We start from the raw sequence: 25637 nt of genomic DNA on the forward strand, positions 1-25637 counted from the left end.
GCTACATGGGAGTGGGAAGAGAGTGGCCAAGTGCCAGAATAGGCGCATCTTCCAGATGTGCCTTTTCTGGGGTGGCTGGGGACGAATGTTTTTAGCCGGGGGGGGGCAATAACCATGGACCCTCTCCAGGCTATTAATATCTGCCCTCAGTCACTGGCTTTTCCACTGTGGTGGAGAAAATTGTGTGGGAGCCCACGCCAATTTTTTTTTTTTCGCGATTTAACCATTTAATTTAATAGCTAGAGCGCCCAAATTTTGCACATACACACTACTAACATTAGTAGTGTGGAATATGCAAAAAAAATGGGGATATGAGATGGTTTACTGTATGTAAACAATGTCTCAAATCATGTCAGGTTTGTGAAGGAGATAGGAAAAGCCGGCAATTGAATTACCGGCTTTTCTATAGAACACCGCTGCGTATTTCTCGCAAGTCACACTGTTGGTCCGTGTGTAATCCGTATTTTTCTCGCCCCCATAGACTTTCATTGGCGATTTTTTTTTGCGCAATACAGTGACAAACGCAGCATGCTGCGATTTTCTACGGCCGTAGAAGACCGTATAATACGGATCAGTAAAATACGGCAGATAGGAGCTGGGCCATAGAGAATCATTGTACCGTGTGCAATCGGTATTTTCTGCACCTCTCATACGTCCGTAAAACTCGCTAGTGTGATGCCGGCCTTAAACTCACCGCTCATCTCTTTTCTCCTCTGCTCAGTCATGACATTTTGACATGGGCCGCGATCTTTGCAGATGCATACACAGCAACCTCCCAGGCCTATCAAACCTAGAAGCCTCATTTTAATGTGACAACCCCAGGTTTCAGAGCCGCTGATTGTGATACAAAAATGCCTCAAAGCCCGGACAGGTGGTGGTGAGGAGCAGAGAGGCCAAAGAGATGAGCATTGAATGTAAGGATTTATTTTTATTTTTGACCTTTTTGATAGCCTTTTACCATGCCAGTGACTGCGATTTTGCTGATTCCTCACGGAAGTGATTTATAAAAAACCTGCATGTTGGCAAATGTGTATTTTTAGAACAAATTGAGAAGAAAGCAATTCCCCTGAAATCTATTCACTCATCTCTATTTATTTTATTTTTAACCATACATTTTGAGTCTTATTGCCCAGCAAGTGGATTCTATAACTACTGTAATTGTTTTTTATTTTGTGGCGTCAAATTTAAATTTCCGATGATTTTTATTTGATCGCTCACCTTAATCAAGTGCCACCCTTGGTACCAACCAAATTATTTTTATTATCTGCTTAGAAAGAAGTACTAGCTTCTTGGTAATTTCCAAAGTATAACACTCGTGGATCTTAACCATCACCGGACTAATGTTCCTGATTATCTCATATGGTCCAACAAATTTAGGAACACATTTTTTGGATGGACCTGTACTATGGAGATTTTTAGAGGATAACCAGACAAAATCTCTCACCTTAAAGACAGGAGCCCTCCTACGTCTGCAGTTGGCAGTTCTCTTGGTTCGTTAACAAGTTATCAAAAGACCTCTTTTAACCTCTCTTCAAACCTTTACCAAACAAGAAGAATACCTTTCCTCCTCTGGAACCGCAGACTGCAAACCAGAAAAATCTCCAAAAACGGCATGGAAACCCCAACACCAACAAAAAAACGCGAAGTACCGGTAGCAGTGGAAGGGAGGTTATTGAGTGCAAACTTAGCCAGGGAAAGGAAATCCACCCAATCCTCTTAATTAGATGCAACAAAACATCTTAAATATTGTTCCAATTCCTGGTTCATTTGGTTCATTCTCTGTCTGACCATCTCGGGATGATAACATGAAGAGAATGAAAGCTTAATTCCCAACCTAGAGCAAAAGCTATGCCAAAAGCTAGACACAAACTGAACCCCTCTATTGGAAATTATGTTTTTAGGAACACCATATAGTTTAATGATGTTTAGAGAAAAACAAAGTTGGTAACCCTTTAGCTGAAGGCAATTTTGGTAGAGGAACCAAGTGAACCATCTTACTTAAACGGTCAACCACCACACATAGCACAGTATAACTACCAGAATTAGATAAATCCATGACAAAATTCATTGATAAGTGGGTCCAAGGTCAAAGCGGAACCTCGTTAGGCAAAAGAAACTCAGCCGGGGCCCGGCGAGAGGCTTTAGACCTTGTGCAAATCCTGCACTTACAGACATGCTGATCCACATCTTTTCATGCACTCTTCTAGAGATGAGATGAGCGAACCCATGCCGAACATATCCGAACCCCATTGAATTCAATGGGTGGCTAACACCTTTAGGGTAGCCCAAAAGCTGCGAAAACAGCTCAAATTAGAGGCAGACACCAGGAAAAATGTCCTAATTGACTCAGAGTACAAATAGTATAATTGCGCAGCATGGATGCATGGGACAGGGCTTGGATCAGCATTTCTAGTTGAAACACTGATCAGTAACAGGTGGATGAGTGACACTGATCAGTAACAGGTGGAAGAGTGACAGGTGTAGGCCTGGTGGAGTCCAAACCTTTCCAAAAAGTTAGGATCAGACACCAGGAATTGTGGCAGTAATTGACCCACAGTAGAAATGTTATAATGGCGCAGCAGTCAGGCATGGGCCATGCATGAGACAGAGTCTGGGCCAGCATTTACAGCTTAGGAATTACAGTAAGTTGAAATTAAGAGGTGGGTGAGAGACCCGTGTAGGCCTGTTGTGCTGCAAGCCCTGCCAAATTCAGGCAGCACACATGAAGGAGACCCAACTTGGAGTCACAACATTTCCATAAATTAGGAGCAGACAGCAGGAAAAGTGTCATCCACTGACCCACAGTATAAGGGCTTGTTTCCATTTGTGAGAAACAAGTCCGTGTCTCGCATGGGAAAACCAAGCTCTGGCGCCAGCACTTGGGAGCGGAGCGTGCAGCTCCATGTGTTGCTATGCGGCCGCACGCTCCGCTCTGGAGTGCCGGCGCCAGAGCTTGGTTTTCACATGCGAGACACGGACGTGTTTCTCGCAAATGGAAACAAGCCCTAAATTTTATAATAGCGCAGCATGGATGGATAGGACAGGGCCTGGCCCAGCATTTCTGGCTTACAAATGGATCAGTGAGGCTATGTGCACACGCTGCAGATTTTGCTGCGGATCTGCAGTGTTGCCGCAGTTGCGGGTCCGCAGCGGTGTCCCATGCGTTTACAGTACAATGCAAACCTCTGGGAAACGCAATCCGCAGTGCACATACTGTGGGAAAAAACGCATGGAAACGCAGTGGTTTACATTCCACAGCATGTCAATTCTTTGTGCGGAATCCGCAGCGGTTTTACACCTGCTCCATAATAGAAAACGTAAGGTGTAAAACTGCAGTGGAATCCGCACAAAAACCGTGGTAAATCCGCGATAAATCCGCAGGAAAACCGCAGTGATTTTGGCCTGCGGATTTATCAAATCCGCTGCGGAAAAATCCACAGTGGACTGTTGTGAATTCTGTGGCTGAGTTCACTTCTGTGGTCACAAGTGGTATTGCAGTCTCTGGGCTTCCTCCCTCAGGTGTTTTGGTGAGCTCGTTGGCTGCCTTGCTATTTTGCTCCACCTGAGTCTGTCTTCCTTGCTCCTTGTCAATGTTCCAGTGTTGGATCTGAGCTACTGCATCTTTCCTTTGGCCTGCTGCTCTGCTAGATAAGTGCTTCTAGTTTGTTTTCTGTTTTTTCTGTCCAGCTTGCTATTATCTTTTGCTGGAAGCTCTGAGAAGCAAAGGGGTGCACCGCCGTGCTGTTAGTTCGGCACGGTGGGTCTTTTTGCCCCTTTGCGTGGTTTTTGTTTTAGGGTTTTTTGTAGACTGCATAGTTCTCTTTGCTATCCTCGCTCTGTCTAGAATATCGGGCCTCACTTTGCTGAATCTATTTCATTCCTACGTTTGTCTTTTCATCTTGCTAACAGTCATTATGTGTGGGGGGCTGCCTATTCCTTTGGGGTATTTCTCTGAGGTAAGTCAGGCTTGTATTTCTATCTTCAGGCTAGTCAGCTCCTCAGGCAGTGCCGAGTTGCATAGGTAGTTATAGGCGCAATCCACTGCTGCTTATAGTTGTGTGAGGATAGATCAGGTACTGCAGTCTACAGAGATTCCACGTCTCAGAGCTCGTCCTATTGTTTTTGGTTATTGCCAGATCTCTGTATGTGCGCTGATTACTGCACGCTGTGTTGCCTGATTGCCAGCCATAACAGTACAAGGAGCCACACCAATGATTCCCAATAGAGGGAAAAAAGAAATCCTGACATCATTTTTTTTTCTTAGCTCTGTCTTCAGTCTTTTTTTTCCCCTAGACATTAGAGTGCTTCAGGACACAGCTGTGGACATGGATATTCAGGCTCTGTGCTCCTCAATGGATAATCTCATTGTAAATGTACAAAAGATTCAAGATACTATTGATCAGAAATCGATGCTAGAACCAAGAATTCCGATTCCTGATTTGTTTTTTGGTGACAGAACTAAGTTCCTGAGCTTCAGAAATAATTGTAAGCTATTTTTGGCCTTGAAACCTCATTCTTCTGGTAATCCTATTCAACAGGTTTTGATTATTATTTCTTTTTTGCGCGGCGACCCACAGGACTGGGCGTTTTCTCTTGCACCAGGAGATTCTGCATTGAGTAATGTTGATGCATTTTTCCAGGCGGTGGGATTGCTTTACGATGAGCCTAATTCAGTGGATCAGGCTGAGAAAAATCTGCTGGCTTTATGCCAGGGTCAGGATGATGTAGAAGTATATTGTCAGAAATTTAGAAAGTGGTCAGTACTCACTCTGTGGAATGAATCTGCACTAGCGGCTTTGTTCAGAAAGGGTCTCTCTGAAGCTCTTAAGGATGTAATGGTGGGATTTCCTATGCCTGCTGGTTTGAATGAGTCTATGTCCTTGGCCATTCAGATCGGTCGTCGCTTGCGCGAGCGTAAATCTGTGCACCATCTGGCGGTATTGTCTGAGAGTAAATCTGAGCCTATGCAGTGCGACAGGACTATGACTAAAGTAGAACGGCAAGAACACAGACGTCTGAACAGACTGTGTTTCTATTGTGGTGATTCTACTCATGCTATTTCTAATTGTCCTAAACGCACTAGGCGGTTCGATAGCTCTGCCGTTATTGGTACTGTACAGTCCAAATTCCTTTTGTCCATTACCTTAATGTGCTCTTTGTCATCGTATTCTGTCATGGCGTTTGTGGATTCAGGCGCTGCCCTGAATCTGATGGATTTGGATTATGCTAAACGTTGTGGATTTTTCTTGGAGCCTTTGCGGTGTCCTATTCCGTTGAGAGGAATTGATGCTACACCTTTGGCCAAGAATAAGCCTCAGTACTGGGCCCAGCTGACCATGTGCATGGCTCCTGCACATCAGGAGGTTATTCGCTTTCTGGTACTGCATAATTTGCATGATGTGGTCGTGTTGGGGTTGCCATGGCTACAAACCCATAATCCAGTATTGGATTGGAACTCTATGTCGGTGACCAGCTGGGGTTGTCAGGGAGTACATGGTGATGTTCCATTTTTGTCTATTTCGTCATCCATTCCTTCTGACATCCCAGAGTTCTTGTCGGACTTTCAGGATGTATTTGAAGAGTCCAAGTCTGATGCCCTACCTCCGCATAGGAATTGTGATTGTGCTATCGATTTGATTCCTGGTAGTAAATTCCCTAAGGGTCGTTTATTTAATTTGTCCGTACCTGAACACACCGCTATGCGCAGTTATGTGAAGGAGTCCCTGGAGAAGGGACATATTCGCCCATCGTCGTCACCATTGGGAGCAGGGTTCTTTTTTGTAGCCAAGAAGGATGGTTCGCTAAGACCGTGTATTGATTACCGCCTTCTTAATAAGATCACTGTTAAGTTTCAGTATCCCTTGCCATTGATTTCTGACTTGTTTGCTCGGATTAAGGGGGCTGGTTGGTTTACTAAGATTGATCTTCGTGGTGCGTATAATCTGGTGAGAATCAGGCAGGGAGATGAATGGAAAACGGCATTTAATACGCCCGAGGGTCATTTTGAGTATCTGGTGATGCCGTTCGGACTTGCCAATGCTCCATCTGTTTTTCAGTCTTTTATGCATGACATTTTCCGTGAGTATCTGGATAAATTCTTGATTGTTTACTTGGATGACATTTTGATCTTCTCTGATGATTGGGAGTCTCATGTGAAGCAAGTCAGAATGGTTTTCCAGGTACTGCGTGCTAATTCCTTGTTCGTGAAGGGATCAAAGTGTCTCTTCGGTGTGCAGAAAGTTTCATTTTTGGGGTTCATCTTTTCCCCTTCTACTATCGAGATGGATCCGGTTAAGGTTCAGGCCATCCAGGATTGGACTCAGCCGACATCTCTAAAAAGTCTGCAGAAATTCCTGGGCTTTGCTAATTTTTATCGTCGCTTCATCTGTAATTTTTCTAGCATTGCCAGACCATTGACCGATTTGACCAAGAAGGGTGCTGATTTGGTTAATTGGTCTTCTGCTGCCGTGGAAGCTTTTCAGGAGTTGAAGCGTCGTTTTTGCTGTGCCCCTGTGTTGTGTCAACCTGATGTTTCTCTTCCGTTCCAGGTCGAGGTTGATGCTTCTGAGATTGGTGCAGGGGCGGTTTTGTCACAGAGAGGTTCTGGTTGCTCAGTGTTCAAACCATGTGCTTTCTTTTCCAGGAAATTTTCTGCTGCTGAGCGTAATTATGATGTGGGCAACCGAGAGTTGCTGGCCATGAAGTGGGCATTCGAGGAGTGGCGTCATTGGCTTGAGGGTGCTAAGCATCGCGTGGTGGTTTTGACTGATCATAAGAACCTTACTTATCTTGAGTCTGCCAAGCGCTTGAATCCTAGACAGGCCCGTTGGTCGTTATTTTTTGCTCGTTTTGATTTTGTGATTTCATACCTTCCGGGCTCTAAAAATGTGAAGGCGGATGCTCTGTCTAGGAGTTTTGTGCCCGACTCTCCGGGGTTATCTGAGCCGGCGAGTATCCTCAAGGAAGGAGTCATTGTGTCTGCCATCTCCCCTGATTTGCGGAGAGTGTTGCAGAAATTTCAGGCTAATAAACCTGATCGTTGTCCGGCCGAGAAACTGTTCGTCCCTGATAGGTGGACTAGTAAAGTTATCTCTGAACTTCATTGTTCGGTGCTGGCCGGTCATCCAGGAATCTTTGGTACCAGGGAGTTGGTTGCTAGATCCTTCTGGTGGCCGTCTCTGTCACGGGATGTGCGTGCTTTTGTGCAGTCCTGTGGAATTTGTGCTAGGGCTAAACCCTGCTGTTCACGTGCCAGTGGGTTGCTTTTGCCCTTGCCGGTCCCGAAGAGGCCTTGGACACATATTTCGATGGATTTCATTTCTGACCTTCCCGTTTCTCAAAAAATGTCGGTCATTTGGGTGGTCTGTGATCGCTTTTCTAAAATGGTCCATCTGGTGCCCTTGGTTAAATTGCCTTCCTCCTCTGATTTGGTGCCTTTGTTCTTCCAGCATGTGGTTCGTTTACATGGCATTCCTGAGAATATTGTTTCTGACAGAGGTTCCCAGTTTGTCTCGAGGTTCTGGCGAGCCTTTTGTGGTAGGATGGGCATTGACCTATCTTTCTCCTCGGCCTTCCATCCTCAGACTAATGGCCAGACCGAACGAACCAATCAGACCTTGGAAACATATCTGAGATGTTTTGTTTCCGCTGACCAGGATGATTGGGTGTCATTTTTGCCGTTGGCTGAGTTCGCCCTTAATAATCGGGCCAGCTCGGCTACCTTGGTCTCTCCTTTTTTCTGCAATTCTGGGTTCCATCCTCGTTTCTCTTCAGGACAGGTTGAGTCTTCGGACTGTCCTGGTGTAGATTCTGTGGTGGACAGGTTGCAGCAGATCTGGACTCAGGTAGTGGACAATTTGACCTTGTCCCAGGAGAAGGCTCAGCTTTTCGCTAATCGCAGACGCCGTGTGGGACCCCGACTTCGTGTTGGGGATCTGGTTTGGTTATCTTCTCGTCATATTCCTATGAAGGTTTCCTCTCCTAAATTTAAACCTCGTTTTATTGGTCCGTATAGGATTTCTGAGATTCTCAATCCGGTGTCTTTTCGTCTGACCCTCCCAGACTCCTTTTCCATACATAATGTATTCCATAGGTCGTTGTTGAGGAGATACGTGGCACCTATGGTTCCATCTGTGGAGCCTCCTGCCCCTGTTTTGGTGGAGGGGGAATTGGAGTATATTGTGGAGAAGATTTTGGATTCTCGTGTCTCTAGACGGAAACTCCAGTATCTGGTCAAATGGAAGGGTTATGCTCAGGAAGATAATTCCTGGGTTTTTGCCTCTGATGTCCATGCCCCAGATCTTGTTCGTGCCTTTCATGTGGCTCATCCTGGTCGGCCTGGGGGTTCTGGTGAGGGTTCGGTGACCCCTCCTCAAGGGGGGGGTACTGTTGTGAATTCTGTGGCTGAGTTCACTTCTGTGGTCACAAGTGGTATTGCAGTCTCTGGGCTTCCTCCCTCAGGTGTTTTGGTGAGCTCGTTGGCTGCCTTGCTATTTAGCTCCACCTGAGTCTGTCTTCCTTGCTCCTTGTCAATGTTCCAGTGTTGGATCTGAGCTACTGCATCTTTCCTTTGGCCTGCTGCTCTGCTAGATAAGTGCTTCTAGTTTGTTTTCTGTTTTTTCTGTCCAGCTTGCTATTATCTTTTGCTGGAAGCTCTGAGAAGCAAAGGGGTGCACCGCCGTGCTGTTAGTTCGGCACGGTGGGTCTTTTTGCCCCTTTGCGTGGTTTTCGTTTTAGGGTTTTTTGTAGACTGCATAGTTCTCTTTGCTATCCTCGCTCTGTCTAGAATATCGGGCCTCACTTTGCTGAATCTATTTCATTCCTACGTTTGTCTTTTCATCTTGCTAACAGTCATTATGTGTGGGGGGCTGCCTATTCCTTTGGGGTATTTCTCTGAGGTAAGTCAGGCTTGTATTTCTATCTTCAGGCTAGTCAGCTCCTCAGGCAGTGCCGAGTTGCATAGGTAGTTATAGGCGCAATCCACTGCTGCTTATAGTTGTGTGAGGATAGATCAGGTACTGCAGTCTACAGAGATTCCACGTCTCAGAGCTCGTCCTATTGTTTTTGGTTATTGCCAGATCTCTGTATGTGCGCTGATTACTGCACGCTGTGTTGCCTGATTGCCAGCCATAACAGTGGACCATTTCTACATGTGCACATACCCTAAGAGGTGGATGAATGATAGGTGTAGGACTGGTGCTCTGAGACCCCTTCCACTACAGGCAACCCACCAGATGAAGACCCAACTTGGAGTCTCCACATTTCAAAAAATTATTGGCACACATCCCTAAAGAGGCATCAATTTCCACAGAGTATAAAAAATGTAATGGGGTTCCGAGACCCCTGCCACTACAGGCAACACCCAACATGGAGACCCAAATAAGAGTCTCAATTTACCAAAAGTTTGGCTTGAAAGGTCAGCAAAAGGAGGAGGCATAGGAGGAATATTAGGTAGGTACTTTAAAAAAAAGGCAACTTGTAGAAGTAACAGCTGCGGCACACCTTCTGATTGTTGCACCACCAAGGCACTTGTTAGTAACATCAGCAGCAGCCACAGAAGCCACGACAAAGGTGTCACAGACTGCAATAACACAAAATCATTGCAGCACACTGAAAACTACACCATGACCTAGTCTGCCCAGTCTGCGGCTGGGGTGCAAAAGTCATTGGAGATCCATGACTTGTTCATCTTTATGAATGGTAGTTAGTCTACACGTTCAGGGAACAGCTGAATGCGTTTATCCATCAGGATGTAAGCAGTTGCGGGAATGCAGTAACGCAGGGACTGCAGAACCAGGCTGTACAACAAGGTTGTTTAATTGGGTAACAAAGAAAAGAGTAGCAATGGTCTCCTCCTCCAGGGAGCTAATAAAATTAACCAAAGGATAGTAACAGGGGGAGCAAAGAAAGGGTTAATACGACAGTCTGATATATAAATGGCACTTATTGTGGTCTCCTCTGGTCCTCATTCGAATACAGTCTGATGGGGGATGTAGTACCAGCAATGGCCGGCGTGGCGTCCCTAGGTGGATCCAGCAAATCACAGTCCAGCTTCTGGCGGCAAATGGCGGTCAACGGTTTTACCCCTTGAGCCCCTAGTCCATAAATCTGTGCAGCCAAAGTAGGGAGCACTGCAGGAGTCTCTATCCAACATGTGTGCTGCTGCTGCTCATCTATCGACACACCTTGGGACCCTACACCTGACACACACTCCTTCGCACGAGCACAGCCCTCTGCCTACTCGGGCGCACAGCGCTCTGCACACTCAATCTGTCTTGAGCGCTCACTTAGGGTGGTTTCACATTTGCGGTTTTATTTTTGCGTTTTTGCTGTAAAAAACGCAAAAAAAGCATGCGTTTTTTCCCCCTATATTTAACATTAAAAATGCATGCTTTTTTTGCATGCGTTTTAATGCGTTTTTGCAACGCATGCGTTTTTTTCTGCATGTGTTGTGTTGCAGAAATGCAACATGTAGTATTTTTAGCGGCATTTTTTTTTGCATGCGTTATTTTTGCGGCAAAAAAATGCATTGCTGTCTATGTAAACGCATGCATTTTTAACCACATGCGTTTGCATGCGTTAAAAACGCATGCTTTTAAAAAAAAACTAAACAAAAAAACACACTGATAAACCACCCCACACCATAAAATTGATAAAGAGATCCTACCCCTAACCCTAACCCTACCCCTAACCCTAACCCTACCCCTAACCCTACCCTTAACCCTAACCCTAATCCCTTTAAGGGTAGGGTTAGGGTTAGGGTTAGGGTTAGGATCCCTTTAGGGTTAGGGGTAGGGTTAGGGGTAGGGTTAGGATCCCTTTAGGGTTAGGATCCCTACCCCTAACCCTACTCCTAACCCTAACCCTAGCTCTTTCTGTTTATAGTGGGTTTTTTACTTTATTTTGATGATTGGCAGCTGTCACACATTTATCTGCATGCGTTTAAAAAACGCAAACGTATGAAAAAACACATGTAAACGCGTCAAAACGCCGCGTTTTTTTCACCACATGCAAAAACGCATGCGTCAAAAAAACACAGCGCTTACACGCGTTTACATGCGTTTTTTCACCATGCGTTTTTTAAAAAACGCATGCGTTTTGAAACGCAAGTGTGAAACCAGCCTTAATCTCTGCCACAGCTCGTCTCCACGCTGTCTGTCACCCTGCAGAGCATGCCGCACGCCTGATTCTGCTTGCACTGCCAGCAGGAAACTAACTGCTGCTTCACGCGCTTTCAGCTCTCTTTTCAGCTTAAACACGCCCCCTCTTCCCGAGTCATGGGACCTGTCCAGTCCCCTATTCCTTCCCCCCAGGCCACATGGGATGCAGCATCGACAGTTCCGGACCAGGCTCAATGCAAGCACCCGCAGCCCGGTCTTCCTCCTTACAAGGACACCACCAGCAGGGCTGAAGACACATTCTGAGAGAATGCTGGCTGCCAGGTATGACAAAGCCTATAAAGCATGACTGGTGAGCTTAGGCCACTCTTCCATCGTTGAAGACCAAACTGCAAAAGGATCCAAAACCTCCCTGATGGCATCGATATTGAGCTCAAGGTACTCGTGCACCATCCTCTCCAGTCATTCACTATGTGTCAGACTTGTACTCTGTTCTGCTGGTGCAAGAGATGGTGTAAAAATGTGTAAAACGACTAACAGATATTACTTCTTCCACTTACACTGTTGCTGATGCTGCTGTTTTTCCGTTGACGACTTGACTTCCCCGTGGTTGGAAGTCTATAACACTGGGTGCCTCATTGCTGTCTTGGGGAAAACCACTCTTAAGATTGCTTTCAATACTCCAGCATGTGCGCGTCCCTTTCCAGGGTGGAAAGCATCTGGAAAAATGTACTCTTGCACTGTGAATCTAACAGAGTGGCAATCCAGTAATCAGCATTATTTATAATCCTAAGAATATGAGTATCATGTTGCAGATAGTGTAGCAAAAAGGCAATCAGGTGTTGGGTGCCTACAATACGTACGGAAAATATTCAGACTCCTTTAAATTTTTCACTCTTTGTTTCATTTGGTAAATTCAAAAAAGTTCAGCCAGAGGCCTGACCTAAACCCAATTGAGCATCTCTGGAGAGACCTGAAAATGACTGTCCACCAATGTTCACCATCCAACCTGACAAAACTGGAGAGGATCTGCAAGGAATGGCAGAGGATCCCCAAATCCAAGTGTTTAAAACTTGCATCATTCTCATGAAGACTCATGGATGTTCTATATCAAAAGGGGTACTTCTACTCAATACTGAGCAAAGGGTCTGAATACTTATGACTAGGGTTGAGCGACTTTTACTTTTATAGGATCGGGTCGGGTTTCACAAAACCCGACTTTTTCAAAAGTTGGGTCGAGTGAAGTCGGCCGATCCTATAAAAAAGTCGGGGTCGGGGTCGACCGAAACTCGAAACCCAATGCAGTGCATTGGGTTTCCAATGGTTCCCAGGGTCTGAAGGAGAGGAAACTCTCCTTCAGGCCCTGGGATCCATATTTAAGTGTAAAATAAAGAATTAAAATAAAAAATATTGCTATACTCACCCTCTGACGCGCCCTGGTACTAACCGGCAGCCTTGCTTCCTTAGAATCAGCGCGTGAAGGGCCTTAGATGACGTCGCGGCTTGTGATTGGTCGTGCGACCGCCCATGTGACCGCTCGCACGACCAATCACAAGCCGCGACGTCACCGAAGGTCCTTCAATCGCTGATTCTTAGGAAGGAAGGCTGCCGGAAAGAAGCAGGGCGCGTCCGAGGGTGAGTATATTCCTATTAGGTATATACTCACCCTCGGACGTGCCCTGCTTCTTTCCGGCAGCCTTCCTTCCTAAGAATCAGCACTTGAAGGACCTTCGGTGACGTCGCGGCTTGTGATTCGTCGCGCGAGCGGTCACATGGGCGGTCGCGTGACCAATCACAAGCCGCGACGTCATCTAAGGCCCTTCACGCGCTGATTCTAAGGAAGCAAGGCTGCCGGTTAGTACCAGGGCGCGTCAGAGGGTGAGTATAGCAATATTCTTTATTTTAATTCTTTATTTTACACTTAAATATGGATTCCGATACCAATTTCCGATATTGCAAACATATCGGAACTCGGTATCGGAATTCCGATACCAGATTCAGAAGATCGCCGACCTCATGGCCGACCCCACACAGGGGTCGGGTCGGGTTTCATGAAACCCGACTTTGCCAAAAGTCGGCGACTTCTGAATCTGGCCGACCCGTTTCGCTCAACCCTACTTATGACCATGTGATATTTCAGTTTTTCTTTTTTAATAAATATGCAAAAATTTCTACATTTCTGTTCTCTTTCAGTCAAGATGGGGTGCAAAGTGTATATTAATGAGAAACAAAATTGAACTTTTTTGAATTTACCAAATGGCTGCAATGAAACAAAGAGTGAAAAATTTTAAAGGGTCTGAATACTTTCCGTACCCACTGTACATGAAGTCCAATTCCATGGTGTGGTTTTCTGGTGGGGTAACACTCAAGCTTGCTTCATCTGTCCCCTCATGCCAACCACGGACAACAGAGAGGGAATTACTATCCTCTTCATCTCCTGACTGTTGAACGCCTATTACCTCTTCCTCCTTGTCCTCCATTAGTTTCTTGGCTCCTGCACCTTCACTAACAGTTTGTCAGGTACCATGAGCCCACCTCGATCACTGCCCTACCCTACCAGGGCACCGGCCTGTGTAACGACAGTCCAGAACTTAGAGATATTGCTATCTCTTCTACATCCTCCTCTGTTTCCTTCTCTTCCTGTATGACCACCACCTCCTCCCTCACACTATTCAAAGCTCCAGCAAGTAGATGACTGAAATAGTGATGCTGATGATGGCATTTACCGAACTTTGGCTGAATTTTGCTAATTTTGAGGAAAATGCTCCAGAATCCGAGCATGAATCCGAATGTGAAACATTCATGCCGAAATTTGAGATTGGCAAACGTTTTCCAAACAAGTTTGCTCATCTCTACACTCTTCCACACCAAAAGGACCTGGAAGCAGCTCTCCAGGTGGCAGAGGAACTAGCATGTCCAGCCAACACTGAGTCATGTACCTCGCTAAGGAGATCAGTTAGAAGAGAGGAAGGCACAAAAAACTTGCTGGGTGGCAAGCTATCTGGTGCCTGATCATGAGCCTCCATAATGCGCTGTCTGAGATTGATACCTAAAGCACCCACCACCCCTTCACTAAGAATGTTGACTGGATTTTCATCCCTTAACTTCGGAACAAATCTACGTGATAAGACATCCACCTTAACATGCTGAGTATCAAAGCGATATGTCACAGGGAAATCAAACTGAGAAAAAAAAGCTTGTCTAGTATTCAGGCACTTAGCAGCTGTAGGGAAGAGAACCAAGTTGATGGTCTCTCCTGTGTGTCTGGGCCAGAACCGATGGAGCTGTCACCAGTGTTGCACGGGAAAGAGATTGCTGACCGGAGCAGAACAGGGCACCTGACTGATAGGGGCGGGTTGGACTTAAATAGCAGTTTGAGCGGGAAGACAACACACTTGGCGGGGACCGAGCTTGTGAATAGTAAGACGGTTAACTCCCTCTTCATGGACCCACGCCCGCTAGATGTGCCTATACCCCCAGCTAACCAGACTGCCGACGTGTCTTCCCCTCAGCCTGATACTTCCTTACCGTGTAGTGACCAGGATAGAGTACGGATCTTCGCTCCTTTCACCACCGCGGAGGCACCGCTTAGTCCCATCCTTGCGGTGGCTGATGAGGGCCGGCCTGTGCCTGTGATTGTGTCCACTGGACTGTGTGCTCCTACTGCAGCCTTGCTCACTGAACTCTCTGCTTTTTCTTCTTTGCCGTCGGTCATCACCTCTGCCTCACCGTGTGCACGGATCATGAGATCACGTGCCAAAGAACCTGGAAGATTCGCCATCGCAAGGATAAAGTGCATCACTCATCTGCGGGACCGGATCGGAGACATCTCTGGCCCCCTGAGGCTCCGCCGTGAGATCTTCCAGCCACCTTCCTCCAGCGCATAGAGACTGATAAGTTAATCCATTATATTCTGTTGCATTTGAATCTCCCCCTATGCCCCAATCACATTCCTTACCCAGCTGCTTGAAGCATTACTGTTCTTATACATAAAGAACCTGTTAACCCTTGTTCGGCCTCCTGTGTGTCACTGCATCCTACGCACCTGCTAGCATCCTACACAGCATCAACATACAGTAATTTTTTGCGCTCAGTAAAGACCATTACTCTATGTCAAGCCCCCTTCAACCTGTCTCCATTCCTTGAAAGCTCTCTTAAGCGACAAGATTTCCCGATCACCTATATCATAGCTGGACTCTGCTTGTGAGAATTTTGGAGAGAAAAAACACAAGGATGAACATAACCTTCCTTCTTTTGTGAAAGAACAGCACCCATCCCTACAGAAGAGGCATCTACCTCAACCACAAAAGGCAAATCAACATGGCTTCACCAAATTCTCAAAGTGACGCTTTGGACTATTGAAGGCAATGTTCGACTCAGCACCTGGGTGAACACGTATAAGGTTACACACCCCTTGCAGATCCAGTTTAAAAAAACACTTGGCCAACTCTAGTTGATTAAACAGATCAGGAATGAGAGGTAATGGGTATGGGTTACGTATAGTTATCTTATTAATCTCTGTAAGATTGAAAAACAAGGATATAAACCTCCAATTTATTCTTAACAAAGAACAACCCAATGGCGATTGGTGAGATGGAAGGCCTTATAGGAGTCTTGGAGAGACTCGGCTCGCAGGGATGGCAAGAGTTGCCTAGCCTGGGCCTTTTTTGACACTGCAAAGGATGAGCCAACTCACGTAATCTGCCAACTTTGCAAAAAAAAAAACTGAGTTGAGGTAAAAACTGCAATAATTTGACTACTACATGTATGAACCTTGACATGCGCAATCAACATGCTTTACTGTGGGAATCCCACTGTGCAAAACTGCGGACCAGCGGACCTCAACAACCATAAGCCGCCCCATTAATCGCATCTGCTTCTTCCTCCTCCTCTGTTACTATTGAGATGCAGGTCTTCGACTGCAGAACCTAGGGTTCTTTACCCGCTCCAGTCACGGTGACTGAGACCTCCTTCCGTCAGCTGTAATGGAAGCAGACATGCCTGCTGTTTTGGACTGATCTCAGAGAACGAGCACACCACAAGTTCCTCAGTCCATCGTAACACCTCCGCCTGCACCTCTCTCATGGTCCAGTAGTTTGTCCAGTTCACCAAACGCCACCCTCTCTCAGCACTGCAGCCAGCCTACGGTTCCGCAGTTGTGGTCACGTAAAAGATTGTTTCCTCCTATGCATGACAAAGCTAAGAGGTTGAACTCCACCATCTCCAATCTGTTGGCCACAGAAATGCTACCTTTCCGCCTGGTAGATATAGACGGTTTCCAAAAGCTGATGGCAGGCGCAGTCCCCCAGTACCGATTGCCCAGTTGCCATTACATTGCTAATAAAGCTATGCCTGCGCTACTCCAGCATGCTGCAGACAACATCACCCATTCCTTGAATAAATCTCTGTCTGTCAGGGTGCATTTCACCACAGACACTTGGATGAATAAGCATGGCCAAGGGCATTACATCTTGGGAACGGGGCATGGGGTGATTCTGGTGGCTGTGGGGACAGGCACTGCTCCACAAGTCTTAGAATCCCCAAGGCTTGCAGGACAAACCTCTACATTTAACTCTTCTTCCACCGCTTCTGCTTCCTCCTCTATCTCCTCTAGGGCCTCCACCTGCGTCATCAACCTCGGCCTTAACGCAACACGCATTCTAGCAGAGCAGATCGAATCCCCACCACCTCCGTACTGCACAGCCAGGGCTCACTGTAATCAGGCTGAGATTGATCAATGGCTGTCTCCGCTGAACCTGCATCCAGAGAAAGCCATGTACGATAATGGTGCAAACATGGGGGTGGCCCCACGGCGAGGCAAGCTCAAACACGTGCCTTGCATGACTTACGTCCTCAACCTAGTGGTTCAGCATTTTCTCAGCCACTATCCTGGCCTGGGTGACCTGCTCCAGAAAGCACGTAAGCTGCGTGCTCATATCCACCATCTGCACCCCTCTGGTCATCGACTTGCATCGATACAGAGCTCTTTATCCATGCCAGTTAACAGGTTCATATGCGATGTGCTGACATGGTGGAATTCCACTCTGCACATGTTGCAGCGACTGTGGAGCAGCAACGAGCCCTAATACAGTATGTCATGTTGTATAGCCTGGGCCAACACAGTATGGACATGCCTCATATCACGTTTACAGAGTGGGCACATATTAAGGACCTCTGCACAGTCTTCAGCATCACTATTCCGGTCATCTCTATGCTGGAGGAGACTTTGACTAGCCTGCAGGATGAGACCGTGGTCCCAGAGGAAGAGGAGGAAGCAGAGGAGGATGCTGAAGAGATAACATCGTCTCTAAGTTTAAGACTGTCATCACCCAGGCGGGTGCTAAGGTATGGTGGATTACTGCGATTGAGGGGGGCTGGTGATAACAAACTGTTATCGAAGGTGCAAGATCCGAAAAACAAATGGAGAGGAAGAGTTAATGGGCGAGCAACTGCCAGATGAAGAGGATAATCCTCCACTCTCTGTTGTTCATGGTTGGCGGGAGGGGATGGAGGAAATGAGACTCATTGATACCCAGCCACAAACACATTATGGGCTTGGACCTCATGGTAGAGCTCGACAAATGAGTGCCTTCTTGCTGCACTATCTACAACAGGATCCCCACAACAGGATCCCCGTATAGTTATGATTAGGAATACTGCTGACTACTGGGTTGCCACTCTGTAAGATCCACGTTATAAAACCAAATTTTGCTAGATGCTTCCTGCCCTGGAAAGGGACCCGCGAATGCTGTAGTATCGAAACACGCTTTTACGCAACCTTAAGAGAGCTTTTCCCCAAGACCGAAAAGCACTTTGTGATATCTACTTTTTATTTTTATATTTCATATACAATCCTGTAAATGATTTCATGAGATCAATTGGTTAATCATGTAAACATTTAGTATCTTATTATTTGTAGAATTCTAGTGAACCTCATTGAATGCAGTAAAAAAAAATTTTTCCTCCCTCCAAAATATAAATTTTTTAACCTCATGTGTATATATGTTTCAATAAAGATTTCAGTTTAGCCTTTATACTTGGCATAAAACTTCCTCCTGTTTGTAGGTTTTATTAACAATAATAGTTTTCTTTCTTGTAATGACAGAATAAGAGTGTGTTAAAAGAATTGTCTTAATACCCAGTATAGCCAAATTGTAGTGTTCGCAGTGTATAATAATTTACTGTAATTCCACTGGTTGCTTTGCCCTTTGTTTTGGGATAATGCTTATTATTATATATATCAACTACTATTTAATACTGTTTAATAGTGCATGAGTTTCTGTCACCAGCAATAGTGATGTATTTTGCCTGTAAAGCACTGTTAAAAAATCAGGAAGTTCCTGCTCACTGTGTGTGTAGCTGGAGCACATTTTACTTTCACTTTACTTTTACAAGCTGACAGACATGATGCTAAGATCCTAAGCTGTAAGAAATACCAGCTGTGTTATCTTTGTTCCTGAACATAATATCCAGTATTCACTGTTGAACAGCTGAACAGTACAGAGATTAATCGGCTGCCAATACTGACATTGAGACCTGGGCACCACTGTGTTAATCACCTAAATATCTGCTGGTTAAGTTACCACAGATTAATCCTTCTCTGTGCTGTTGCATCCATGTACCTGTTTACATACACATATCCATACAGGGTTACGTCTGAATCGTCTTTTTCCTCTTCTTGTTCTATTTTTTTTGTAAAATTTTATGACAAATTGGCTATTTTGCTCCAGGGATTTCTCCAATCCTGACTATCTTCATGAAGCCGGGAAACTCATGATGACATACACATAATACTAATGTCGACTGAAACTTGCCGTTTAATGTATATGAGGGCACCTGCCGACTGATGGTCAGGCGAGATCTCGATCACACATGTCCAATTCCGGACTGCGGATCACATTGTTCTACTGGAGATTAGCTGCCAGCCAACGTTGCCGGCTGTCACATAGAGAACACAGGAGCGCGATCAGCAGAATGTGTACTCCTTTGTATGGGAGAGACGGCCAAGCTGGCTGTCGACCAATCAATCAGCCAAAGCTTCTTTTGGCCATCACACATCTAATGTGTGTGAAGTCAGCACACCTCATGAAAACAACAAATCACAGTAACAGTGTTATTTGAATTAAGATATAAATGTACTGTGAGATTAGATTTATACGGACATAATACAGGGAAAAAGTTGCAAGGACTATACTAAACCAAAGAAAAACATGACGAAAAAATCCCAAATATAATTTAAATAATCATATCAATTTATTAAGTGATCAGGTAAAGATGGCAAGAAGAAAGGAACAAGGAAGGGGGTACAACCACTAACACATGTCAAAAAGTTAGGGCAGGAAATAAATACAAAAATGTACGTAAGCAAACAGGAACCCATATAGTACTGTCTAATAACATTATATATAAGTATTGCACATTTTCCCATAAAGCCTAATCAGCATAAAAACTGGCAATAAGGTATAAGTCATAAATGACAAGTGCAAAGTAAAAGCAGCTTAGGATAGCTGATATAATAAGTCCAGGAGCGTCCACCCCGACGCGCGTTTCGGTGGTGTAGCGCTTCTCAAGGGGTAGGGGAGGAAGAGGAAGTGCTGCCATAAAAGCCCCAAGAACCAATCAAAGCACCGTATACTAATGAGAGGAGGATCATGGACGTAAAATGACAGAGTGCTGCAAGAGCCGCGTCATCTGCAGTCAGTCAAGATGCACGATTAGAAGGTTACCGCCACATTCTATGACACATGCGCTGTCATGGTGATAGGACGCTCGGCGACGGCGGAGTCATGTGATGTGCGACGTCATGGCACATGACCGTCTCTGCAGCACAGAGAGACGCGCATGCGTACTGCTGCAAGTAAGTACACTAGACATGAACAAGAATGATAGCTACTGGTAAATGGAGTGGCACAGCAATAATGAGCAATCATAATGTAGAACATCTAAACAGCCAACGATGGAAAGGTGGTAAACACTGTACATACAGCATAATAATTAAATCATATATAGATAATAAAAATGCACTGTCATAATGTGGAACATCCAAAGAAACAGCAATGGTAAAGATGGAAGATACAGGGCATACAGCATAATAGTTAAATCACATAAGTAAAAAAATACGGTACATATAATAAGCAGTATACATAACCCAAATCTTATATAAACCCCACCGCTGACAGATCATACGGCTGGAATACATCAAAATTTATATAACATTAGAACTCCGGTGGATATAGATGTTGAAGCAACACAATAAGTCCATAGATATAAAGTCTTCTCAGTAGTAAGGATAGGTTTAACATCTCTAGTATGGTAACGTCCAGGAATATCCATGATAGATAGAGAATTTCATAACAGGAAAATTGGAAACAGTGGGGCTAAATGAAAAATGACCACAGTTAAAAAAATAAAACCACAGACATGTGAAAGTGACAACCAACAATACTATTATAGGAACGGTATAAAGCTGATATTCTCGTTGAGCCCTTTTGGGTGGACAGTATCCAATGTCCATATCCACCTAGATTCGCGTTGAGCCAATTTGGTACTGATTTTCCCACCACAGATCCCCGGGTCAACCAAATCAATATCCCTGACCCTCAGTGCAGAACCATCACAGTTGTGATATATCTTAAAGTGGCGAGGAGGCCTCCGAAGCGTGGATGTGTCCTCATGGCCAGCGGACGCCTCTATCCCAAGGACATGTTCACGTGCATGTACTTTGAGTTGGCGTGTAGTGAGACCGATAGAAATAAGACCGCACGGACACATAGCAAAGTAAATCACATTTCTGGTGGTACAAGTGATATGCTTTCTAATTTCATAGGTCCTTGATCCAGAGGAGTTAGTAAATGTGTCAGTGCGATCAACATTGGGACAGGCAACACACTGGCCACAAGGAGCACATCCACACCCCGGACCCACACCATCGATAAAACGTAACCCAGGGCCATCTTGGTAGTGGCTCTTGACAAGACAATCCCTAAGATTTTCCGAACGTCCGATGGTTACACTAGGTTTTTCCGGGAGGATCTGTTTAAGGATCGAGTCTGCTTGTAAAATGGGCCATGCTTTATGGAGGCATTCTTTCATGCGGGAAAATTGAGCATGATAGTTGGTTACAAAATATATTTTATTGGGACAATCCCTCCGATTGTCCCGAGCATAGAGCAAAGTGTGTCTTGTAGCACACCTAGCCCTATGATAGGCACGTTTAACGATACGTCTCCCATAACCACGCTCATAAAACCTAGCACGTAAGTCTCTCGCTTTTATTTCAAAGTCCTCATTATTGGAACAGATCCTATGCAAGCGAAGGAACTGTCCAATGGGGACAGAATCAATCATATATTTAGGGTGGGCTGATGAGGCATGAAGCAAGCTGTTGGTAGAAGTTTCTTTTCTATATATAGTGGTTTGTAATGTATCATTACAGTCTCTCCACACTGTCACATCCAGGAAGTCTATCCTATCCCTATTACTTTGATGCGTGACAAGGATATTCAAATCATTTGTATTTAGGGATTTCATAAACTCCTGTAGTAATTCAGAGTTTCTAATGTGTGTGACCAGATTAAGTGCCAACACCAGAAAGAAGCTGTGGAGACACGGGGGGTTGGTGGGTGCCCCGGTCTGCTAGCCGAAACCGCATGGACCAGGGATGGTCCCACCGAATGCCTGCTCTGTCTTTAACGTGGGCATAAAGCTGCTCAGACAACAAAGGGTGAGGGTAAAACAGTGTGGCAATGCTTAATTGAACCACAAAATAGGCAGATAACACATAGAACAGTCCCAGCACAGTACCCAAGATGGTGCACATTACAGAGTCTCATCCTTCCACTTACTCGCTGGGATAATAGCAGCTGTGACTTCACATCTTCCAGGTTATCTACCCCACCTGTGGCACACACAGAGAGAGGAGGTAATGACAAGCATCGGAAGATGACAGTCCATTCAGTCCATACAAGGCCAGTTGATCCGAGGATCACAACCTGGCTTCATCTTCCAGGGTCGGTTGCTCCACCTGTGGCATGCACACAGAGATGAGGTAACAACAAGCATAGGAAGATGACAGTCCATTGAGTCTACACAAGGTACAAGGTCAGTTGATCCAAGGATCACAACCTGGCTTCCCCAAGTGTATCTATGGTTCAGCATTTATCAATGGAGCAGATCTGTATTCTTCCAAAAAACCCTAGGTTGTTTCCTGTAAAATGATAGATCCGTAAAATGGCTGCTGTCCTGTCTCTGGTCCTTTGGATGTGTTGATGACTTGGCAGAATCTGTCTGCTCCTCTCAGTCTCTTTATACCGACATGTAACCAATTTTTAGATTTAACAAGTGTCCTTCAGTCCAGCATCACAGATAAGGGGAAGAATGGTGTTGAGATCGAGTAGCATTACATGATTATTTAATCTATTTGCATAGTTTTTCCCTCACTGCTTTCAAAGTCAACAAACTGGCTCCATAACACAATGCATAATTAGCATATCAGCAAACACCAATAGTGATCAAGGATAAGCGCACAATACACATCAATATTACTGGCTTACACAAACAAAAGTCTCTTTTCTTGCACAACCAGAAATCAAGACTTAAATGCGAAAGCCAACTTTGAGTCACTGGTGAAGTGATGGAGGGGAGATACGTGTCACTGCGCATGGTGGCGTCAGTGATGTAAAACCAGAATCGTTTCCTCCAGCACACTATGTGTTGGGTCATTTTATTGAAATTTATATTATGGGCTGGTTTTAGTGGACCTCCATAGAGCGGGAGGGAGTCCACATATCTCCCCTGCAGTGTCCTTACAGAACCTGTGTGATGTCATTATCATGTGATCAGTCACATGATGGAGAGTTACATTGTCTGGTGAGGGCCTAGAGATGAAGACTCCAGGAGAGTGTTTGTGCACATAGTGTCTGTGTAAGGACATTGTTAACCCTGACCTCCACTAGTGCAAGGACTGCACAAAGTGCTACCGTTTTGTTTTGCTGTTTTGCCCAAAGGGCCGTATTTATTTTTGTGCTTAAGACCTTGGTTTATGCTGTACTAATAAACCAAGTGCATCCTTAAAAGTGCAGTTTTCCTTTGACTACCTCCGTGAGCAGCCGAATGAGGCTTCTTTCACATTTCCGTTTTTTGGAATCCGTCACAATGTGTCATTTTGGGGAAAAAAACGCATCCTGCAAATTTGCCCGCAGGATACGTTTTTTTCCCCATAGACTTGTATTGCCAACGGATCGCGACGTATGGCCACATGTTGCGTCCGTCGTGCACCGGTTGCATCGGGTTTTGGCAGCCCGTCGTCACAGAAAAACGTTCAAGGGAACATTTTTCTGTATGTCGCATCCAGTGTTTCAGACTGCGCATGCCCAGCAGGAAATATCGCTCTCAAGATCTTTCCTCACCCTGCAGTCTGACGAAAATGTGAAAGCACACACTTCCGTCGGTGCGTCGCGCCGACGCTTCGTGATGGCCCTGTACCAACGGAAATGTGAAAGAAGCCTAAGCCGCACTACCACAAAACATACAGATAACATTCTATTATTAGTTTTCTAAAATCAGTTGCGTGGTTAACTAAGATACAATGCTGCGTGTCTCCACAGGGGCCTACTGCAAAGATAGAGAAACCTAGAATTAAATTAAAATGGTCCAATACCTGTATAATGAGTAGGGAATGCTATAATCAATAGGGACCCCTTGCAATAGCTCTCAAGCAACAAACTGTGCCTCCAAACAAGCGCCAACTCACCAGTCTTAATTCACGCGATGGAATATGTGCATTAGCAAATTGGGTGTGAAGTTTAGAGCACTTTGTGCCTGGTGGACGGGGCCGTGTTGGACGATCCTACTGTTTATTGCTTAGCAATGCACATAATGCCCCTGCAGCACTGAGGAAGTTAATCGTCTTCTCATCAAACCCTTGTCAGACAGAGCCGAAGACTGGAGAAAAGGGTTTAATTGATCCTTTTTGGCAATAGCCTTGAGAACTTGATTCAGATATTGACTTCTAAGGAGTGCATTTAACTGAAGCTTCTAGAGGCAGCAATGGCTGAACATCAAAACTATTAACCTCTGGCCTTACCAGTTGGTGAGACATCACAGTAGCAGTAATTAGGAAGTCAATCGGAATCACGTCTCACTTACACTGGCATGTCAATCAATAGAAGCCATGACAGATTCATTAGGGCGAGCCTTGCAGTGCAGGCAGGAGGGAACGGCCCCATAAAACATGCATTTAAGGCCTAGCCATAGGAAACCACGCCAGAGGGCTTGACAATACTCATCGATTTTAAGCTTTACAAATTTATGAAGTGACTGATTTTAAAGCCTTCTAAATTCTGCTAAAAGTAGACGGATGTGACGATCACAGGTTAATTAAGTACTGGTAGAATGGAAATGACAGTTAAGAAATTTTTGCTTTTTTAAACCTTGAATCGGTTGACTCTGACAACTGGAAACCACAAAGATGGTGGAAATAGTATAAAAAAAATAGAGATGAGCAAAAGAAATTTGCACTAACCTGGTCCAACGTTCACTTTGGTTCTCCATGGCAGACGGACTAGGTCAGTGCAAACATCTTTGGTCAGCACTCGAATGTAGACATCCTAGGTGCCTCTTGCGATTTTTTGGCCCTTGTGACGTCATGACGGAGGGGGTTAAGTAATTGGAAGAGGTGCTCAGGATTGTGTCATCTGAATTCTGACCGAGGAAGTTTACACTGTCCTGATCGGCCTGCCACGAACCAAAGTGGCTGTCGGACCAGGCTAGGGCATATCTTTATGTTCATCTCCAGAAAAAGATTTCTTCATTGACTGCAGGTTCAGATATACAGCTCTGGCAAAAATTAAGAGACCACTGCAAAATGTTCACTTTGTCTGATTTTTCTCTTTATAGGTATATTTTTGAGTAAAATGTAAATTGTTCTTTTATTCTATAAACTTCTGACAACATGTCTTCGAATTTGCAAGCAATACATTTTGTATTTTTTTTCTGAAAAGGAGAAATGGTCAAAATGAAAAAAAAACAGCACTTACAGACCTCAAATAATGCAAAGAAAACAAGTTCATAATCATTTAGAAACAACAATGCTAATGTTTTAACTCAGGAAGAGTTCAGAAATCAATATTTTGTGGAATAACCATGATTTTTAATCACAGCTTTCCTGCGTCTTGGCATGCTTTCCACCAGTCTTTCACACTGCTCCTGGCGCAAAAATATAAGCAGTTGTTCTTTGTTTGATGGCTTGTAACTATCCATCATCCTCTTGATTACATTCCAGAGGTTTTCAATTGGGTTTAGGTCTGGAGATTGGGCTGATCATGACAGAGTTTTGATGTTGTGGTCTCTTAATTTTTGCTAGAGCAGTCTCCGTAGGGCCCCAAAGAAAAAATGAGCCCACACAGTAATTTTACAATGAACCCCTTCCCACCTCATAGTGTATTATAATATTTTGGACTGGATGCGCGTGTTATGAGCTGAACCCACTTTACAAGGGGCAAGTGTCAGCCGTATTACACA

This window comes from Ranitomeya imitator, chromosome 1 (genome assembly GCF_032444005.1).
Source record: "Ranitomeya imitator isolate aRanImi1 chromosome 1, aRanImi1.pri, whole genome shotgun sequence".
In the NCBI taxonomy this organism is placed as follows: domain Eukaryota; kingdom Metazoa; phylum Chordata; class Amphibia; order Anura; family Dendrobatidae; genus Ranitomeya; species Ranitomeya imitator.